Source organism: Cavia porcellus, unplaced genomic scaffold (assembly GCF_034190915.1).
Source record: "Cavia porcellus strain 051 isolate PalLab524CR breed Dunkin Hartley unplaced genomic scaffold, mCavPor4.1 scaffold_2, whole genome shotgun sequence".
In the NCBI taxonomy this organism is placed as follows: Eukaryota; Metazoa; Chordata; class Mammalia; order Rodentia; family Caviidae; genus Cavia; species Cavia porcellus.
This window is the reverse complement of record NW_026947485.1, coordinates 71,538,487-71,559,098: the sequence shown is the minus strand read 5'-3', so window position 1 is coordinate 71,559,098 and position 20,612 is coordinate 71,538,487. Positions and strand designations below refer to the sequence as shown.

Genomic DNA, 20,612 nt, shown 5'->3' with positions numbered 1-20,612 from the left:
GTGCATGCACTGAACTCTGACATGACCAAATTTATAAAGCAAACATTAATAGACATAACAGATCAGTGGAATTATACTGAGCAACCTCAATATCCTCCCATCACAAATAGATCAGTTAGAAGAAAAAAATCAACAAATATAAGAATTGAACCAAACCTTCAAACAGGTAGACTTAATAGATATAAACAGAGTATTCCATCCAACAACAGAATACACATTCTTCTCAGCAGCACATAGAACTTTCTCCAAAATAGAACACATACTAACCAGCAAAGCATACAAAGTAAGTGCAAAAGAATTGAAATTGTACCAACATATTATCAGACCATAATGCAATGAAACTAGATATCAATTGCAAAAGAAACCATGAAAATTTTACAAGTACATGGAAATTTTAAAACACACTACTAAATAGCCAATGAGCCACAGAAGAAATTAGACAGTTCCTAGAATCAAGTGACAGTACCAGTACAAAGTACCCAAATTTATGAGACCCAACGTAAGTAGTCCTAAAGGAGAAGTTTACAGTTGTAAATGCTCACATCAGAAAAACAGAGAGGGCCTAAATGAGTAACCTAAACATGCAACTCAAGGTCCTAGAAAAACAGATGCAGTGCAAATCCAGGACTACAACAAGGAACAAAGTTACAAAGATCAGTGCTGAAATCAACGAAATAGAGCTTTAAAACATACAAAGAATTAAAGAATCCAAGAGCTAGTTCTTTGAAAGAATAAATAAGGTGGGAAAACTCTTAGCCAATCTCACTAGAAAAAGGGAAAGAGAAGATCCAAATCAATGCAAGTAGAAATAAACAGGGTGAAATCAGTGGATACTACTGAAGTCCAGAAGATTATTAGCAATGACTTCACAAACCTATATGCCAATAAATTGGAGAACTCAGAAGAAATGGGTAGATTTACATACACACATGAATTAGCAAAATTTAACCAAGAAGACTGCAAAACTCCAAATAATCCAATAGCAGGTAATAAAATTGAAGCAGTAATTTTTAAAATCTACCAAGAAAAGGCCAGTACCTGACAGAGTCACTGCCAAGCTCTACAAGAACTTCAGGGAAGATGTAATGCCTCCTGAACTCTTTAATAAAATCAAAATAGAAGGAGTAATCCCAACGTCATTTCTAACATCATTCTATTTATTTTTTTATTTTAAAAGGAGTACAACCGAACAGTAAAATAAAACAAACCAATGATAGGACAGTAGGAAATCCAGTCACTACTGTATTGCATAATCTTATCCTCTAATTAGCTGCTCAGGCTACTTACTGGCCCAGGCCTGCAAAGTCAATCAAACAGCATAAGTATCAGGTTTCTTCCTTACTTCAGTTATTACCATCTCAGCCTGTGTCCCCTCCGGTTGCTTATTGGAGTGAAGCAGGAAGGCAGGAGGTGGAAGCGGCTTCTTTGCTGCTTCTCCTCAGCTGACAGAGTTCTGCTGGCACACAGGGAGGTTCCATGGTTTCCCTGCCGCGTCTCCCCAACCAGCATGGCCTCCACAGCACACAGATTGTGGGAACTGCATTCCTTCCGTGCTGCTTTTCTCTGGCCAGAAGGACCTCCACCTATGCAGGGGATGGACGCTGCGTGGCTTTGTACATGGGCTGCATAGCTTTCCTGCTCTTTCTCCCCATCCTTCAGGACCCCTGCCCCTGGTTTTCTTATTTTTGCTGAGTTCCTGAATGATCCCTCTCCATGGGCTGCAAATCTTAGTTCAGATTCTGTTTATGTTTATGGGATCCACCTTTCTCCTCCTCTTCCTTATGTCGCTGTATTTCAGGGTCTGGACATCAAACTTGGAGAGGTTCTTTCTCTGTTGCTCACTGATCCACCACTTTCCTGGAACTCTAATGTCATTCTAAAAGTAGGAAAGGATTCAATCAAAAAAGAGAACTACAAGCCAATTGCTCTTGTGAACACAGATTCAAGAAACCCTGGAAAGATACTGGCAAACAATGTAACAAATCATCAAAAAGATCACACACCATAATCAAGTAGGCTTCATCCCAGGAATGAAGGATGGTTCAATATATGCAAATCAATATGTGCAATCCATCACATAAACAGAAGAAAGGACAAAAGTTTCAACAGATCCATTAAAAGCCTTTGACAAAATCTAACATCTACTCATGATACTTTAAAAACCTGAGGAAAATAAGTATAGAAGGACTTTCTCTCAATCTGATAAAAACTACTTATGACCAAACTACTATTAACATCATATTAAAGGGGAAAAACTGAAAAGTTCCCTGTAAGACAGGAACTAGACAAAGATCTACCATCACTACTCTTGTTCAACATAGTCCTTAAAAAATTTTCCAAAGTAATCACACAAGACAAAGAAATAAAAGAGACGTATATTGGAAAGGAAAACGTCTTAGTATTATTATTTGCAGATGACATGACTCTCTGCATACTAAACCCAAAAATATGTCACAAAAACACTCCTAGAATTAATAGCCAAATGCGGCAAACAGGATACAATATCAACCCACAAAAATAAATAACACTGCTGTACACCAACAATGAACTCACTGAGAACAAAATTAGGGGAAAAAAATGCCATTCACTATTCACAATAGCATCAAGAAAAAGAAATTAACCTAAACTCAGAAATTAACCTAACTAAGGAAAGTGAAAGACCTTTGCTATGAAAATAACTTCACTCTGATAAAGGAAATTAAAGAAGACATCAGAAATTGGAAAGATATCCCAAGTTCCCAAATGGACAGGACAAATATAACCAAAATGGTTATCCTTCCAAAGCTGATACATACATTTAATGAAATTCCAATCAAAATACTAGCAGCATACTTCAAAAACCTAGAGAAAACAATCCAAAAATTCATATGGAACCAGAAGACACACAGAATGGCAAAGCAATCCTGGGTAACAAAAGCAAAGCAGGCATCACAGTCCCAGACTTGAAATTATACTACAAAGTTACAGCAATAAAAACAGCATGTACTGACCTAAAAACAGACATATATATCATTGAGACAGAATTAGGAGACAGATCCAACTATTGAATCTTTAAAAGGGGCCAAAACCATATTCTAGAGGAAAAATAGACTCTTTAATAAATGATACTGGAAAAACTGGCTATCCACATAAGATTGAGTTTAGACCCACACGCTTCATCATTTACTAAACTAAAATCAAAATATATTAAATGTATAATTGCTAAAACAGAAACACTTAATATGCTGGAAGATAAAATAAGTAAAACTCTTGAAGACTTAGGCATAGGCGAGGGCTTTCTGAATAAAACCCCACTGACACAAGAAATATTACCATAAATCAACAAAAGGTTATCAAATTTAAAACCTTCTGCACAGCAAAAGAAACAACTAACAGAGAGAAGAGACAACCTACAGAATGGGAAAAAATTTTTCCAGGTATTCATCAGACAGAGAACTAATATCTAGGATATATAAAGAATACAAAAAATTAGACCCCCTCCCCAAAATAAAAGACCCAATGCAAAAACTGAGCCAGGGATATAGCTCAGTAGCGCAGAGCCTGCCTGGCAAACACAGGTCTTGAGTTCAATTCCCAGAACAAAAAAAACTGGCAACTGAAATGAATAGTCACATCTCAGAAGCATAAATGGACAATAAATAAATGAAAAAATGTTCAACATACTGGTCATTAAGGAAATGCAAATTAAGGCAACACTGAGATTCCATCTCACTCCATAAAGAATGGCCACCATCAAAAAATCAGATAATAACAAATGGTGGGGGGAAGCTCTTCTACATTTTTGGTGAACATGTAAACATATACAACAACTATGGAAATAAAAAATTAAAAATAGAAATTCCATTTGACCTACCTATTCCCCTTCTAGGTATCTTTCTGAAAGAGATAAAGAAGTCATCATATTATAGTGATACATGCATAACTATGTTTATAGCAGCTCAATTGCTAATAGCTAAATCCCAGAAGCAGCCTATATGTCCATCAAGAGATGAATGGATAAAGAAAATGTGATGTTTACACACAATGGTGCACTACTCTGCTATAAAGAAGAATAAACTTGAGGTATTCATAGGTAAGTGGGAAACCTCATTATGGTTCAAGTATGGCTGTTTCTCCAAAGCCTCATGTAGTCAATGTAGGAAGGCTTCTAGAGCTTGTGAATGACTCATGATCCAATGCTGAGGTTATAGGTGTGAGTGCCACACCCGAGTGGGTGTGGCCTATATATAATATAAGAGACAGAAAGAATCTCCTCTCTATCCTCCTCCCTTTCACTCTTAATGCTTGTGCTGTTTTCCACCACTATGAACTGTGGCCCTCTGCATTGTGCCACTGTGCCTTTGAGTCAGCTGATTATGGACTAAAACCTCCACAAACTGTGAGCTAAATAAACATTTCCTTCCTTCATTTTGGGTGTTAGGAATTTGTCTCAGCAAAAAGAGAAAAGTATAACCAAAACAAACTTTGAGACCATAATTTAAGGAACAGTGTGAGGGAGAGACCAATTGAGACCACTAGGCCTGTGTAAAGGGATGGAATCTATTGTGCCTGAAACAGGCAGATGGAGGGTGAAAAGGTCATCTGTAGAAAGCAAAGAAGCATGGTCTTTTTTTGTAAAGCTTGAAAGAAAGCAGGGGCATTAGGCAGGAAGAGCGTACTAAACATCAGAGGCAAAGTTCTCTGATGTCTCACGTCTCACCAGGCAAAGTCCTTGAGGCATCCGGTGTGAATGCTTGGGTGTCTTCAGATGTCCCAGTGCTTGGAAGAGTCCATGGAAGAGTTCACGCTTCCTTCTTTTACAACATCCTGTGCTTGCCAAGGTCTCATGTGCAGAGCTGAGAACAATGTTGGGTTGGATATTGGGACAGTTATGCTCAAATTGAGCCTTACACATAATAGTGTGAAATAAATCAGGCACACAAGTTTAAATATCACATGGTTTCTTTTATAGGAGAAACTCAAACTATAAAGCAAAAAATAAACAATAGATAATAGGAAGCAGAGATGGGAAACAAAAGACAGAAGGGGGAAAGAGCAGAGGAAAAGGGGATGGAAAAGAATTGAAGAGAAATAAGAGTTTTTGCAAATGGTAAATGGATTGTGAGGTAGAATGAGGAGGGAGGGATGGCGGGATTAGGGGATGAGAAAGAATTAAGAGGTTCCATTTTCATGCAACAACTCGCCACAATAAATGTAGTCATTAAGTACTATAAGCAAGTACTAATAAAAAATAAGCAATAGCAACAAAAAGTTCCATCAGTCAAAAAGCATACACTATCCATTCCTTTTCTGACTTTACAGACCATAAAAGCTTGTGATAATAGTTACGTTTTCTGTTGCAGCACAAAGGCAAGGAATTGCTACCCCAGATGTACAGAGTACTTTCAATCCTTGTCCTTAATGGGCATTTGTAGTCTCTCTTTTCTTCTCCTTCTCCTTCTCCTTCTCCTTCTCCTTCTCCTTCTCCTTCTTCTTTTTCTTCTTCTTATTTATTGAGATAGCATTCACTCTGTAGTCCAGATTGGCCTTGAACTCACATAAGTGCTAGAATTACAGGCATGTGCCACCAAACCTGCCAATTTTTGCATTTTCATTTCAGAAATTTCTGGAAATTAAACAGTGAATCTGCATTAAGTCAACCCTTCTTAACAATTACACATTTGGAAAAATAAAAGGACAGAGAGCAGAGAAAGATACTCACATAACAACCCTGAAATTTAGTCCTCTGCAACTGAAGACCAACTATTTCACCAGAGAACCAGTATCCTGAGGAGATCAGTGTCTTGGGAGCTACTCTTCCATATGGAATCAGGCCAATATCTTCCATGTGCAGGCATGCTTCCCACAGTACTCATCACATGAGAAAATAGAAGAACCTAAGTTCATTCAGAAATGCTGCTTCTCCTCTCGTCACCGCCTAGCTGTGTAAAGGCAGTGTTGGGATAGCACACCTTGGCCCAATCCAAATTCCTTCCACTGCAAGTACCTAGTTCAAACCTGTAGTTGTTTTCCTATGTATCTATCTGACCACTAGAACCAGATACCTTGCATCCAGTAGTCGTTAAGTGAATATTTGTTTATTCAATGAATAAACCAATAGCTATTCAAAAGGGATAACTTTTTTCACATAAGAAATAACTTCACTACATCATTTGTATAAAATCTCTCCAAAAAATTCACACTCATGAAAATGACAAATAATATACAAGTGTACGATGGAGAAATTGGAACCCACTCTTGCTTCAATATCCTTCTTCATAGACAGTCAGAGTCAATGAATTGGTGCCCCTATTAATTCCCTATACATACATAAAATACAGAAAGTTATATCCAATGACTGGGTGACCTTCACTGTTTTATCATCCTCCTGCAAAGTCATGCAAATGACTTTGTGTGTCTTGCAACACTAACGGTGCTGCACAATAATTAACAAAGTGTAGGAGACTGACCTTCTTGATCATCAGCCATGAAGGTCTGAAACTTTGTGCTGTTCACTACATCAAAGCCAAAGAGAAGCATTAAAAGTATCTCAATACTCACCATCATAGGCACATCCTGAACAGCTGATTCGTTGCGTGTATGAGCAGTTGTTCTGCGATCCCACTTAGAAAAATTCCAATGAAGCTACAAGTGAAGAACAAGATGGGGCAACTTCTGACAGGAATGAGAATGACACAGCAGTGTTATGGTTTAGGTCTAGAATGTCCTCTAGAAGTCTTGCATATTCAGAAAGGGATTGGGGAGTGTGATTGGATTAGGGGTGCTATGCATATGAGCAATATGCCGATGAATTCATAGCTGGATGTGCTAGTAGGAGGTGGTTCCTGGGACCCTAACTCAAAGGGTACATTCTTGTCTCTGACTCTTCCCTTCTTTCTCTTTCTCTGCTTCCTGACTGCCACATCCATCCACTATGCTATTTCTACCTTGGAGCAGACAATCATGGACTCAACCTTTGTAGACTCTGAGACGAAACAAACCTCTCCTCCTTCAAGTTGTGGATGTCAGATATTTTGTCCCAGAGGTGGGAAAGTGACTCATACAAGCTGACATGAGCCCAGCTCTGGCCCTGAACTGCCAGGGTTCAAATCTGACCCCATGAGTTGCTAACTCCATTCCCTCAGGATTCATGCAACCTCTCTGTGCCTATTTCTCCAGCTCTTTTTGTGAGGTTTAACTAAATCATTGTCTTGGTCTGATTTTTGTTGCTATAACTAAATGCCATATACTGGGTGATTGATAAAGCATAAAGGTTTATTCAGCTCGCAGTTCTGGAGACTGGGAAGTTCAAGATCAGCTGAGTCTGCTGCCATCCTTAATGTTGATGAGGACATATGACAGAATCCCAAGGTAATATAGGGTTCTGCATGGTGAGACATACCCAGGACACCTGCTCAAGACTCTTTCTCTTTTTGTAATACCACAAAGGCCTTCACTCCCCCTCCATGACCTCATCTAATCCTAGATACTTCCCAAAGGCCCCACCTCCACACAATGACCAGATCATGTTTCAGTCCTCTTCCTACTTCATGCTGGCCATTCAGTTTCAACTTGAGTTTTTCTGGGAACATTTAAAAGAGAGAAGTCAGGTAAAGCACTTAAAAGAATAAATACATTCTTTTTCTTTCCTGGAATGTAACACACATAGGAAACATATGGATTCCAAGTAGACGGATGGCTCTTGACATGTATATAAATCTATGTCAGTATCATGCCAGTCAAATGTAGTGTGGCTCATGCCCAAATATCTCTAAAGTTCCCGGGCATCCTCATGCACCAGGCAAGCTGACTGAGCTTCTTTCCCTCAAGGTAGTTCAAACACAGTGTCAGATAAAACTCCACAGAAGTGGGATAAGTGATGCACACTTTTCCATCTCTCACTCTTCTGCTGCCACATGACATCCTGAGTCCAAGCATTCTGCAGTGGGGCATTGTCTTTACTACTGAGAAGTGCCTCTCCCTGAGAAAACAATTCATGAGTCCCTTCTACTCCTGAGGGTCCTCTGACGAGTGAATGACACCCACTCATCTTCTGTGTCAGAGAAGGTAAGGCTCGGGTCTCAGGCTGCCTTCTCTCCTAGCCTCTGGCTGCCTCATAAGATGGGGAACCTCTTTGCTTGTCTGTTGTCTCTTACAGGGATTTAGAAAATTTTTTACTTCAGGCCACAAAGTAGAAAACCAGTGTTGACTGAGCCTCCCCCAAGAGTGGGGTTCTCACAAGTCACAGGGGTAGACAAGCTGGCTCCCTCCCTCCTGCCTGATGGTGCTAGCTGCATCGCTATCTCAAGAAGCCTTTGACTGTTCTAAGTTTCCAATGAAAGTAACACAAGATTTTGGTTTTGCAGAGCTGTACTACAGAACATGAATGGTGGGGAGGAAGTGTGAGAAACACTCAGCAGGTTGGAAGTGTTGGGAGAGAGCCTGTTGCACATGAGAAGCAGCTCTGCTCTGAAATATCCTGCCTACAGCAGCTTGTACGTAGCAAAATCACCCACCAAGTGGAAATGTTACTATTCAGTTGTTGTAATTAATTCAGTCCCATTGTGAGAAAGGTTAACCAGTTCTTAAGAACACTCATGTGGAAACAAAGAGCCTAATTCTTACTGAAATCCCCCCAAATCCTAACCTGTAATCCATTCTGTCAGGGGCATCTTGGTGGAAAGTTCTATGCTCTCGTTGACCATCCATTCATCAATGTCAGGCCACAAAAAACAGGTTACCCAGAAAGTGAGGGTTTCCAAGGCTACTCAGCCAAACAGATGGAAACAATATGTTCTTGGAGACTCAGGAAAGGGCCTCTGTCACTGGTCTGACTTGACTCTGGTTTCCATAGCAACAGACTAGGAACCCTCCAACAGGGAGATGTACAGAACGCAGTGTGCTCGCTCGCAGGAGGCTGCAGCTGGATACCAAGAAAGCTGGTGGGTTTTTTTCCTCAAGAACATCTCTGAAATATTCAGCAAGAATCCAATCAAAATTCCATTTAAAATTGGCAGAGGGTGCTCTTTTCTGGTCCTCTAGCTGACAAGAGGATGAAATTAACTTCTTAAACACTTTTTCCTTCCTTATACCAGCGATCAGAAATAGCTTGATGAGATTTTACTCAGGCTATAGGTTTCGACCAGTGCCTCTACTCAGGTAGAGCACAGATGCCATGCAGATGTCAATAGCAAGGTAGCCTTCGGTGACTAAGTCGGTCCCCAGCTGAGAGCCCAAAGGGCTTTGGAAGAACAAAGCAGAGGTGGAAATACTCCAGTCCCATCAGTCCACCTGTCCACTGCAATTGCATTGCTGGAGGAACTCTGCAAATGTTTCCTTAGTAGCTTTTATAAAATGTTTTATTGAAAAACTAATCATATTGGTTGAAGAAAAATATCCATAATCTTAGGAAGAAAATCACAACTTTATTCTTGTCCCATTAGGGAAATGCAAGTGCTAATAGTCTGTGGTGGATAGACGGTCAACATCCATGAGTTGACAGTGTCCACATCAAATGCTTTTCTACATCATCGTATTAAAATCACTTTAGAGCATTCCATTTACATGAATGTGACATCAATTACCTCATTTCCAGTGGCTGGCCACTATGGTTGTTTCCATGTTTCATGACTAACAAATGTGCAATCACTGCTGTAGTCAAATCTTTCCTCTAATTCCTGATCAGTTCTTTGTAGGGCATATAGTATAGTTTGTCCCCAAGGGTCCATGTGTTGGAGGCGCAGTTTTCAGTATGTTGAGATCAGAGGTGGGGCCTACTGGGAGGTCTTTAGGTCACTGTGGAGGCTCAAAAGGACTAAGGCATTTTTATGTAACCCTGAGCTGGATCTCAGGAGTGGAGTGTTGTAAAAGGATAAGCCTAGCCCTCCCTTTGCTCTCTGACACCCTGTGATCCCTCATACTCATATTTTCACTGTCAGCCATGAAATCCCCATGGAGCCAATGTGATGTCAGCACCATGCCCTGAACCTCCAGAATCCTGAACCAAATAAAACACTTTTCTTTGTGAGTTCTTGCCCTCTGGTATTCTGTTATAATCATGGGAGACTGAACAATATGAACACAAGAAATGCAAGAAACACACATATGTCTTTCATCAGTATGTTACCTACCTTATGCAAGGCTTCCAGGCAAAGCCAATCATCAAATGTTGAAGCAACAACATATTTCCAATAAAAAGTCAGCCTACCGCCAGTAAATCAAAAGTCTAGGTTCTGCTGATGACTAAGAAGGTACTTAAAACATGACAGCAGCCTGTCACAGCAGCTTGGGTGGGATTTCAGACACTAACCTCTGACTTCCATGATGGAAAAGTCTTTGAAATCAGGTTGTCTTCATTTGACTAAGGATGAATTTTCTATTGCCAGAGTTAGAAATGAAGATAGTTTCTATATTTTTCCACGGATCCCCTGGTTATGAAAACAAAGCCCGTTTGAATGCTAGTATGTGGACCATGCTTAGACTAAGCCCAAGAGGGAAGGAGGAGCCCTAGTTCACAAAGAACCAGAACTCATGGTTGCCGCCTTGCAGCTGGACACAGAGCTAACAGTGTGGAAGGGGCCAGCTCCACTGAGAATCCATTATGTGGATTGCCGGGCAGCTGGGCCTGTTTATGCATTCAGGAGAGGGCTAGCATTTCCCCAGGAAAAGCCAAATGCAGAACTGTGTTTCCAATCTGCACAGGTTACCCAGCGAGTGAGCTTGATTCTCCTGCATGGGGAAGAGGAGTCAAACTGAATGTAGTTCCACACAGCTTTGTCCCATGTCTTGCTCTCTTCTCCTTCTATTTTATGCAGTAATACATCACTACATAAGATGTTTCATTGGTATTTTGCATATATGACATGAATTTATTCTATTTTATTTAGTAGCCTTCTCTTCATGTTTTATGCCATTTTTTTTGCAAAACAAAAATGTTTCAGCAAATGATCTATCATATGTCCTTTCACACATGTTTGAGCCTGCATGACAGAGATATTAGAAGAAATGGAATTGTTAAGACTCTCAGCATGGACATTTGTAATTTTAAAAGCTATTGACAAATTTCTCTCCATAGAGATTTGGCTGACTGATGCTCCCTCTAGCCACTCACAGTATTTTATTATTAAACCTTTGAAATTTAACAAAACCCAGAGGAAATGGTATCTCAGTATTATTCTAATCTATGTTTCTTTGTTTCAAGCGGCAGGGTAAAGCCAGGCATGGCGACACATGCCTGTAATCCCAGCACTTGGGAGACTGAGGCAAGAGGATTACTATGAGGTCGAGGCCAACCTAAGCTACACAGAGAGACCCTGTTTCAAATATAAATAAACAAGATGGCAGAGCATCTTTTTTGTACCTTTAAAAGGCAGTTGCATATTCCCCTATGAACAGTCAATTCCTATCCTTCAGCTACATTTATCATATAACAAAGTCCCATGTATTGGGATTACGAGGATTTATCTATTGTGTTCTGCCAAGCCACCCACTGCAGTGAGCATTGTCTGGTCACCAAAACAAAGACTACAAGAGTTTTGTTGGATCATTGAACAGAACTGTTTGCAGTCTCACTGTTTGAATGTCCACTTTATATACTTTAATCTTGTAACTTGAACAAATATTTCTAAGATGACAATATGTAATCCATTAACTAGTGATTTCCTGTTTATTTTTTTTCTGAAATTCTGTATAACTTGTACCCTTTTTCTGCTTTTTTTTCCCCTTTTTCTCCTTAAATAAAAAAAAAAAAAAAAACACTACATCTGTCTCACAGTTCTAACCTTAACAATTATATGGAATGTTTGGCCCAAAATAGAGTTCAATAAATTTCAGAGACAGCTAACTCATAGCAGCCAGCTGCACTATTGGCTTGTCTGTCCCTTACACACCCCCACACACACTCAAGGACAAACATGATATCTCACATAGAGTGAAGAATCTGTGGTTCACTTCCTGGACTATTTTCCAGGCTGCCTTTGTGATAGGATGCACTCCACTGCCCAAACTCATACTTCTTATTTCCTGACCTCTCCTTTCACTGACAGCTTGATTTGCACACCACACAGCTGCCAGTGGGAGCACTACTATCCCAGCCCCTCTCCCTCTTCTCTAGGCTGCCTCCTACAAGCATCTGCAAAACAGCAGAGGAGTGAGGAGGAGGTAGTCTGGGACAGAAAACCTTATTTCCGTGGCAATGGGAAAGCCAAAGTCAACTGCAGCTTCCCCTGTTGCTATGACACAAGTGGACTCTGATAGGGATCAACACGCACAGGTTGCCATGGTGAAGAGGAAACTGAGGATGGTTTCTCAGTGCCCATTGGTGCCTGGCATGTCAGGTGGCCGGTGCTGCCAGAGAGTGCTAAGAGTCCCTTATCAAATCATTAACCTTTAAGCTCACATTCGATTGTGTACACTGAGGCCCCTGTTGTACAGAAAGAGATCAGTGAGGGAAAAGAGAAATACTGGGTCTTTCCACAACCTAGAAAATAAAGGATTTAAAGCAAACCTTGTTTTGTTTTGTTTTGTTTTGGTTTGGTTTGGTTTGGTTTGGTTTGGTTTGGTTTGTTTGGTTTGGTTTTTAATGACTTGCTCATGTTTTTTCAAAAGGAAGTTTAATTCCATTTTGAAAGGTTGCTCAACTTTGGGTAATTAACATCCATTAGGTCAATATTTATGAAAATGCTACAGCCACCCGACCTGTGGTACCTGAATTTTGGGTGGCAGATCTAGGTATCCGCCACTTTATTACAATCCTGCTGTCATTGCTAGGCAAACTGAAGTGGGAAAAATATTGTCTTAACCTAGTTATCTGCCTTTGAATTCCCGTGGCAAATCAATTCTAGCCACTAGCACCCACACTGTTCACTATCCAGATGCTTTTTGTCACATCTCTCCACCCCCAAAGCACCTTGAGTCCCATTCTTTGAAAGACATTTGTTTGCCAAATTAAACCATATTGAATAAAAACAATTTTCCTATGTTCCTCAGACTTATGTAACTGCTGACCAGACTGAATGAGAGAAAGAAACAGAATTAAAATGTTATATTGGTATAAATTTCATTTCAAATCCAGAAAGGCTATCTAACTCTGCATATTGAGTCAGGTGACTATACACCATTAGATTTTCAGAGATGAAGAAGTAGTTCAAGACTTCCAGCACTAACCAGAAGGTCTGGGCATCTCAGGACACAAACTGAGAAACCTCCGTACAAGATCCATCCCCATCCCCTTTCTAAGGAATTTAAATGTATTTATTTACTCACCTATAACCACAATTCCCCCAATACCAATAGAACTCAAGGAAATTTGAAAAGATCTATAACATGATTGAATCATAAGTAGATGGAACACAGCCTGCTCCTGATCATCCAACAGCCATCTCCTTTTCCCCTGCCCTACCGAGACTCCTCATGGTCCACCAGTACACGGCTGCCCACATTTGCAAGCTGTTCTTATAGCCACACGTAGACAGATGACAAAGATTTGGTCCGGTGAGAAGTAAATTCAAGCTATGTCTGCAAATTCTAGAAAGTGTCCTAAAAAGGGAGAGTTAGCCATGAGTCTTTCTCTTTTTCCTTCTTCTACTGACCAGATGTGGGCACAGTGGCCAGAGCCAGAATAGAGCCCCCCATACCTGGAGTTAGTAGCCATATGTTGAGGATGTCAGTACCACCCTGCAGAAGGGGGGTTCCTGATAATCATGGAGCTGTGACTCCTAACTTGAGCCTCTTTCCTGGAATTTTACCAGACAGGATAAGAATTTTCTTATTGAAAACCCTAGTGTTTGGGGTTTTTCCATAATCCTCACCTCTGATGCAAAGAAGAAAAAAAAGGGGGAACAGATAACAGAGTAAGAAAGAACATAAAAACTTACACTATAAAGCCTAATATATTCACTATGAATAAGTTGCAAATCTGGCTTCCAGTTTTCTAATGGTTGATATGACAGTAAAACATTTAAGGACACAGTTCTCTGTGTTGTGAGTTTAGTTATTTTTTACACCCAGAAGAAACACAAGGGTTCCAGATGTAATGAACAAAGGCATACATCCGAGTCTTCCAAAAGTGGACATCCATCGTGTAATGCAATCAGCAACTGAAACATCTTCCTTGTGAAAAAAAAAAACAATGAATTTCATGATATTGTTTAGTAAAGGCCAGGAGAATTAAAGTGCAGATAATTTGAAATTGCCTGGGTGTCTGTTTATGTGTTAGACCAAATCAAATCCTTCCTTCCCCTACTCCTTACAAACTATATGTTAGCAACTTAGAAAGAAACCAGTAGTAAGATAAGAAGGTGATTAAAAGCCATACAGTTACATAAGCAATCTACATTCATGCTCTGCACCACTGCCAGAGAGAAGTAATACTTTCCCTTCCACATACCCCATTCAATCTTTATTTTTACGACTCATTTTGTTCTCGATGAACTTGATGTTGTTTACATCCAAACTTCATAGGTCATTTAAAACCTGTTGAATTGTGTGTCTGTGCATGTACATGTGCCTGGCACTGAGTCTGTATGTTTTTACCTACTTCCAGCTTATCTCTGAATACAAAGTAAAGCAGATAAGGGACAAAATTAGACACGGAAGGTACAGGAACTATAAGCTGAATATTTAACTTAGGATCACGTGTCCCAGCTGGGAATACAAAGTGGCAAATGTCAGCAATTTATAACTCATAAGGGAAACTAAAATGGTTCTCAACACAGAGGCAGCAAGCCATGTCCCTGAAACTGCAAGCATAAATTTTCAAAATGTCTCACTGACAAACCCCCATGCCTCTGCCGTTGATTCTGCAGCACCCTCAGGACTTGCTGACCAAGCCCTGGGCTTTGCCTGCTGCTGTGATGCCTGTGACTGTACTACGCAGGAAATGAGCAGGGAGTGTCTTCTGCCTAAGACAGATGATTACATACCTCGCGTTCCACATGCTCCCTTTATCATTTGTGGCTAGGTTTCTTAAGGTATTCTATCCTATAATGCAACATTAGCTTTGAGAAAAATGATATACTGATTTTTGTTTGTTTGGTTGGTTGGTTGGTTTTACCTCAGGCATTACTTATTTTCTGGGTGTTAAATCCTGCATTTACACTGGCAGAAAGATGCATGGATCTCCAGAGGATGCCCAGTCACCCCAAGTGCCCAGTCCATGGTTGAGAACCATTTTAGTGCCCACGAAATGAAGTCCGTGTCATCTTCCAGAGAAGGCGAGAACTTCCCTCCTCTTAATCTAATTTAGCAATTCTATTCACCTAGACCACTGCACACTAAAGCCTCAGCACTTCATCCACTGGGCTAGCTGTTACCTCCCCTACCACACAAAGCACCTTTTCATTTAAAGACTGAGTTTATAAACTGGTTCTTTTTCCCACAGTTGGACTCTCCAATCTGGATCATTGAGAAGTACATCATATTAGAAAATGAGATGTTTAGAGACTCTCATTAATTGAACTGCAAATAATCTTTTAATCAATTCTGGATAATATTTCCCTCCAAAAAATTACTCTTCCATTTAACAACAGGAAAATTTTCCTTGCCATGAGCAATAAACATGAACCAGCATCCAGTGTGGTTTTCATTGCATCCAGTGCTTGTGACTTGCATTTTTGTCACCTTTGAGCACAGGGAAAGCAGGCGCTTTCACTTCATGTTGTTTTCCCAGAACAGGGTGTTTCAGAGGTCTCAGGTCACTTGGTTTGTACTTTGGTTCAAATGTTCATCACGTGAATGACCTTTGAAAAGTTACTTTGTATCTCTGAACTTTAGTAATATGTGAAATGAGGATGAAAAGTGTACTCCATAGACACATGCTGAGGAAAACGCTCTCTTCCTGGAGGACAGAGAGCCTTGGTGGCCTTCCCAAGGGCACACAGTTTAATCTGCAGAGTTGAGGTGATGCTGGCCTCACCCCTGCAGGCATGGCTCATCTGAAGCAGAAGCAATGGCAGTATTTCCGACACCCGACCTATTTCTGCTATCCCACCAGCTCCGTGAGCATTCTTAGAGAATGAGAGGCAAGTGGCCTCCCCACGGGACTGGGGTGCAGCACAAACAAACAGTGGTCAACAGAAGAGTCTAGAGATAATGGACGGAGCCCACAGAGCGAGCCCCAAAACACAGACATGTCACAAGCTGCTCCAGGAGCACCTGCTTGGTCCCAGATAGTCTGCCCGCTTAGGGAGAGACGCAATGCTGGAGTCACAGGTGGCCACAAGGTGGCAGGGTGCCACCAGCAAGAACACAAGCCCAAACCTCCAGGGAATGATCTCCTTGCAGCCGGGGCTAGTACACTGACCAAGATGACAAAAGAGAATATTCTAATCATATAAGCGAGAAACCTAAATTAATGCCCCCAAATGCTGCAAATTATATCTTCTGCCTAACTGTTCAACTCTTATTCACGACAGTAAAACAAGCACTCATCACATATGTTACGGTGACCATAAACTTACTCTCACACAAGTGACAGCATGAATACTTATTTTTAAATAAAGGAACTGAGAAACTTCAGGGTAAGATCAACCATCCAGAATACCTGGAATATTTTCTCATGAGGAGGAAAATATCTTTTAAATATTCAAATCTAAATCTATATAATTTCACCACCACAACCATTTTAAAACCTGAATTTTTCTACCAACTTACCTATTTCTGAGCTATCTTCTTTGCCCTCTAAAAAGATGAATATTTAAGGATGATAGAATAATTTTTAAAATAACCCAACTATATACAAGATCTTAGAAAAACTTAAATTATTTTGCGGTACCTGGGAAATTATCTATTTGAATGCCTCCATTAAATAGTCCCTGGAAGAAACCAGTGTCCACAGAGTGTGAAGAGCTGCCTGTAATAACACAGCCCATTAATTCAAAACCAAGATCCAAACCTTTATTGCTTCTCAGGATAAGTAATAATTGCGATCTCTTATGTAACTGTATCAGGAAAGCCATGGTTTTCCTTTACCCTGCAGAGCAGACAGCCACAACAAAGACAGAACACATGCATTAGGTTTTGTGCTGTACCACTTGAACCATCTGGCTTGCTTGTGTACCACTAACCGTCTGAGCAGCACTGCCACCGCTACAAGAGCAAAAGCCTAACAGGAAAATAAAACTGCTAATGGATCAAAGGCATGGCCACACAGCCATGGAGTAAAATTCAGGTAGAAAGGACAAAGGCCTCTCTGGGGATTCTGGATGCCCTCAGCCCTCCCCCACAAGGTGTGACTACTGAGTAATGTGTCTGATTTTAAAAGATACACAACCCGTGAACACACATCTAAGTGAGCCCCAGGTCCTCAGGGGCAGTCTCCCGGGAACCTGCCTGTTTGTGCCTGGACACTGCAGCACCTCTGACACGAGCTCTGCTTTGGGGATTGTGTTTAGCACTTCAGCAGTTCCCCCAAACATCTGCCACATGTTCAGATCTGTAGTGTGACCATGGAGCTGTTTCTGGAAAGCCTCCAGAGTCAATGCCTGGGGAAAGGTGGGTGATCAAGGTAGACACATACTACCTTATGATATTTTCATCAGTTCATCAGTGGGCTGCGAATGCAAAGATGATCTGCTGTGATTAGAATGGAACTGAGAAATTTCTGTCTCCTAGTGACACCACGCATGAGCTTGTGGTAACGCTGGTGTGGACACACCTACTGCTCTGCCTGTCATGCAGCAATTCAGCGCACACAATGCCATACGGAGTATGTAGTAGTTCAGAGCACCGAGCACCGCCCTGGCTTGGGGACTTCTTCACTTGTATTTTTACCATCATCTTCCCATGTAGTCCTTGCTATAAAGCAGGTGCACCATGTCACTGACCAAGGCCACATTGAGCTCGGCATAAATGCACTCTGTGACATCACACAGCAAGAAAATGTCCAACAGTGTACTTTCCTCAATGCTTCCTCCCTCATTCCAGATCACGCCTCAAACTTGCTGCCTCAGCCTCCCTGAGTGCCGGGATTATAGGCATCAACCACCATGCCATACCATTCATAAACATTTTTTGTGTGTTAATAAGTTATTCCTTTGATTTCCAATCCATGTCTGCCTCCCGCCAAAGAGAAAGCCACTTCTTAGGTCAAATCATGAAATTACTGTTATCTGACCATATGTGCGGTACAAAAGCCACATGGTTTAAAGCCAATATATTTGTATCTCAATGTCTTAGTAATGGTGGCAAGAAGCTCACAGCGTGACTGTGTCCATGTAATGTCCTCACATGGAGAAGCACAATACTAGATGTCAGCACTGAATTTCCGGGGCACACAAACCCAAACAATCTCGCAGGGTGTAAAATCAGTGTTCTCATTGACAGTTCTGCTTTTCACCCATTTCAGTTCATATTTATTCTGTGCATTTTGAGGGTTACAATTATTCTGCTAAGCCCACCAACAAGCAGCCTTTCCCAAGTAGGGTTATGCTGCAAAACCCATCACCCGAACCCACAGCGATGCTGAAGATGCTGTCCATGCAGAGTTTGGGAGCAGGTGTACTTACCAGACTCTGTGCCTGGGCTCTGTGGGCAGCCAGGGATTGGACTTGTGCCCAAGTGATTCCAGGAGGAAGCAGCAGACCCTGTGCCTTCCCACCTCCATCCCACAGGCAGAGGACCCTGCAGTCACAGTGGCAGTGACTGCACGGCCAGTGCCTCCCTCTCTGGCCCGTCTTCACTTTCAGTTTTTTATTTTTTTCCTTATGTTTATCACAAAACTCATTCCAGAAGCTCCTACTCAGCAAGACCCAGCAGAGAAGATGTAGTAGGCTATGAAGGGCACATCAGGCGCTGGGGAAGAGCTGTTGGCTCCCATTAGCAGCGCCACTGTTCCCAGATGAGGGACAACCCAGCCAGCCAGGAAATAATCTTTGCAGTGTTACTTTGACAAATTATGTACAGGACTCTAAGCCTTTGTAGCCAATATCCTGCTTCCAAAAATTCATAGCTTACCTAAGTAAATAACAAAAGACAGACTGGATGGAGCTGAGGAAGAGAAAGCGGTAGGAGTGAAAGACTTGCACTCAGCGCTCATAGCCAGGAGGAGGAGTGTGATGGCATGCACAGTGCCGCCAGTTGCCAAGTCATTGTGGCACTAGTGAAGCATGGTATATATAAACTTGCAAGCCCAGGGATGTGGGAGAGATAAAGCAAAGGGCATAATCAGTGCTGGGTTACAGATACAGACGCACAGACACAGAGATGTACCCTACTTCCCACCCCTGCACCCCCCCACACACAAAAGCTCTTCACAGGAGAGCTTCCAGGATTCTAGTGCCCTTTTAACACTCATTAGTCAAAGTGCTAATACCAGGTTCACACTGTGAGTTCTTCAGAAGAAAAGCTGACTTGATCCTCCCAGCAGAGTGTGATCTGAGAGCCTGGAGCTGCAGTCCTATTGAGCCTGGCATTGTCCCAGCAACTAAGGGACAGCAAGGGCCTTGATCCTGTCTTACCACAGCACACTGTAATCTCTCTCCATCCTGGGTACAATGACTTTGTGACAAGGACCTTACACAGGCAATGTTCTTTGTTGAGCAGTAGTTACTGAGTTTACTGCCAGATAGGTGACACAGAATGGGGCTCTTTCAGGTACATGTGCCGCTGTTTTAGCATTGGGCAAATACTAATGCTGGCCTGGAGGTCTTGTTTGTCACACATAGTACATGTCAGAGAGCACAACACATCCAATGTTGGGAGTCCTCTGAGTACATTTGGAAAGGCTCAGAAAGAAGATGCTTCTACAGACATTTGCCCTGGGACCCTAAGCAAAACATTAACACAATAAATCAGAGCCTACAGGCTTCCAGGATGGCCCAACTGTCACAATAATAAAAAAAAGAATGTGCAATTAACCTGGATAAGGAAAACTGGCCCAGTATATGAAGGAAACAGAAATACTATGCATCCCAGAAGTCACACAACAAACACAAGCACAAACACACACAATCAAACTTTGGTCTTAGCACTGTAGGTTCACAGTTCAGTTCCAGTGACTTAGGAAAGCTCTTTGAGTTCTCCCATCTTTGCCACATAGAAAGGAGACTGAAAAGGGCCCCAGGAGCATTCGGCAAACATCAGACTTTAGTGATTTTTGAGTGCTGAGAAAAAGTACCCTCTTTTTATGGCTTAGTAAACACACAAACTTTAGCCAAATGAAACAGCAACTTCTGTCTCAGGGACCCAGCTGGGGGCTGGAAGTGTACCTCAGAGGTACAGTACTGGCCTAGCATGCACAAGACACTGGGTTCCGTCTCCATCATCACAAAAAAAGAAAAGAAATGACCCAACCAGGTATATTTTTGTCCCAATGAACTTGAGTTGAAAATTTAAAAGGAGAAGAGGAGCACAGACCTTAGAAAAATGGATCCAAGGGGCTGTTCTATCTGTGCTGAGCTCTGGGTAGTTCAGACTGCTTCCAGAGCAACACCCTGGAGCACAGAGTGTGGCTGGAGGCGGGCCTGCCACACAGCCAGCAGCCCTCATTAGCCAACTCCGACCTGTGCAAAGCTGAAAATAAACCCTGCAGCCACTTTCCTACAGCTTGACTCCTATAATTCACTGTCATGGTTCAGTGCACCGTGGTCTTTAAAGTACTTATTCTTTTTGCTTTTCGACTCTCTCAACCACTGTAC

The 20,612-nt window shown here is 41.5% G+C and overlaps 1 long non-coding RNA gene across 4 annotated transcripts; it reads right to left on the bottom strand.

Moving 5' to 3' along the window:
• Positions 1 to 62: 62 nt before the first annotated feature.
• Positions 63 to 20,409, bottom strand: LOC106028797 (uncharacterized). Of its 4 annotated transcripts, none has more exons than XR_001202421.2 (7): positions 20,332 to 20,409; positions 7,486 to 7,561; positions 6,541 to 6,654; positions 5,702 to 5,921; positions 5,329 to 5,605; positions 4,700 to 4,835; positions 63 to 1,876 (listed from the first exon to the last, which is right to left on the bottom strand). It is a non-coding gene; the product is annotated as an uncharacterized LOC106028797 (long non-coding RNA). The 4 variants fall into 4 exon arrangements; XR_010045710.1 differs by having other exon boundaries at positions 5,702 to 5,850; XR_001202420.2 differs by having other exon boundaries at positions 5,702 to 5,850; positions 6,541 to 6,624.
• Between the last annotated feature and the right edge of the window lie 203 nt (positions 20,410 to 20,612).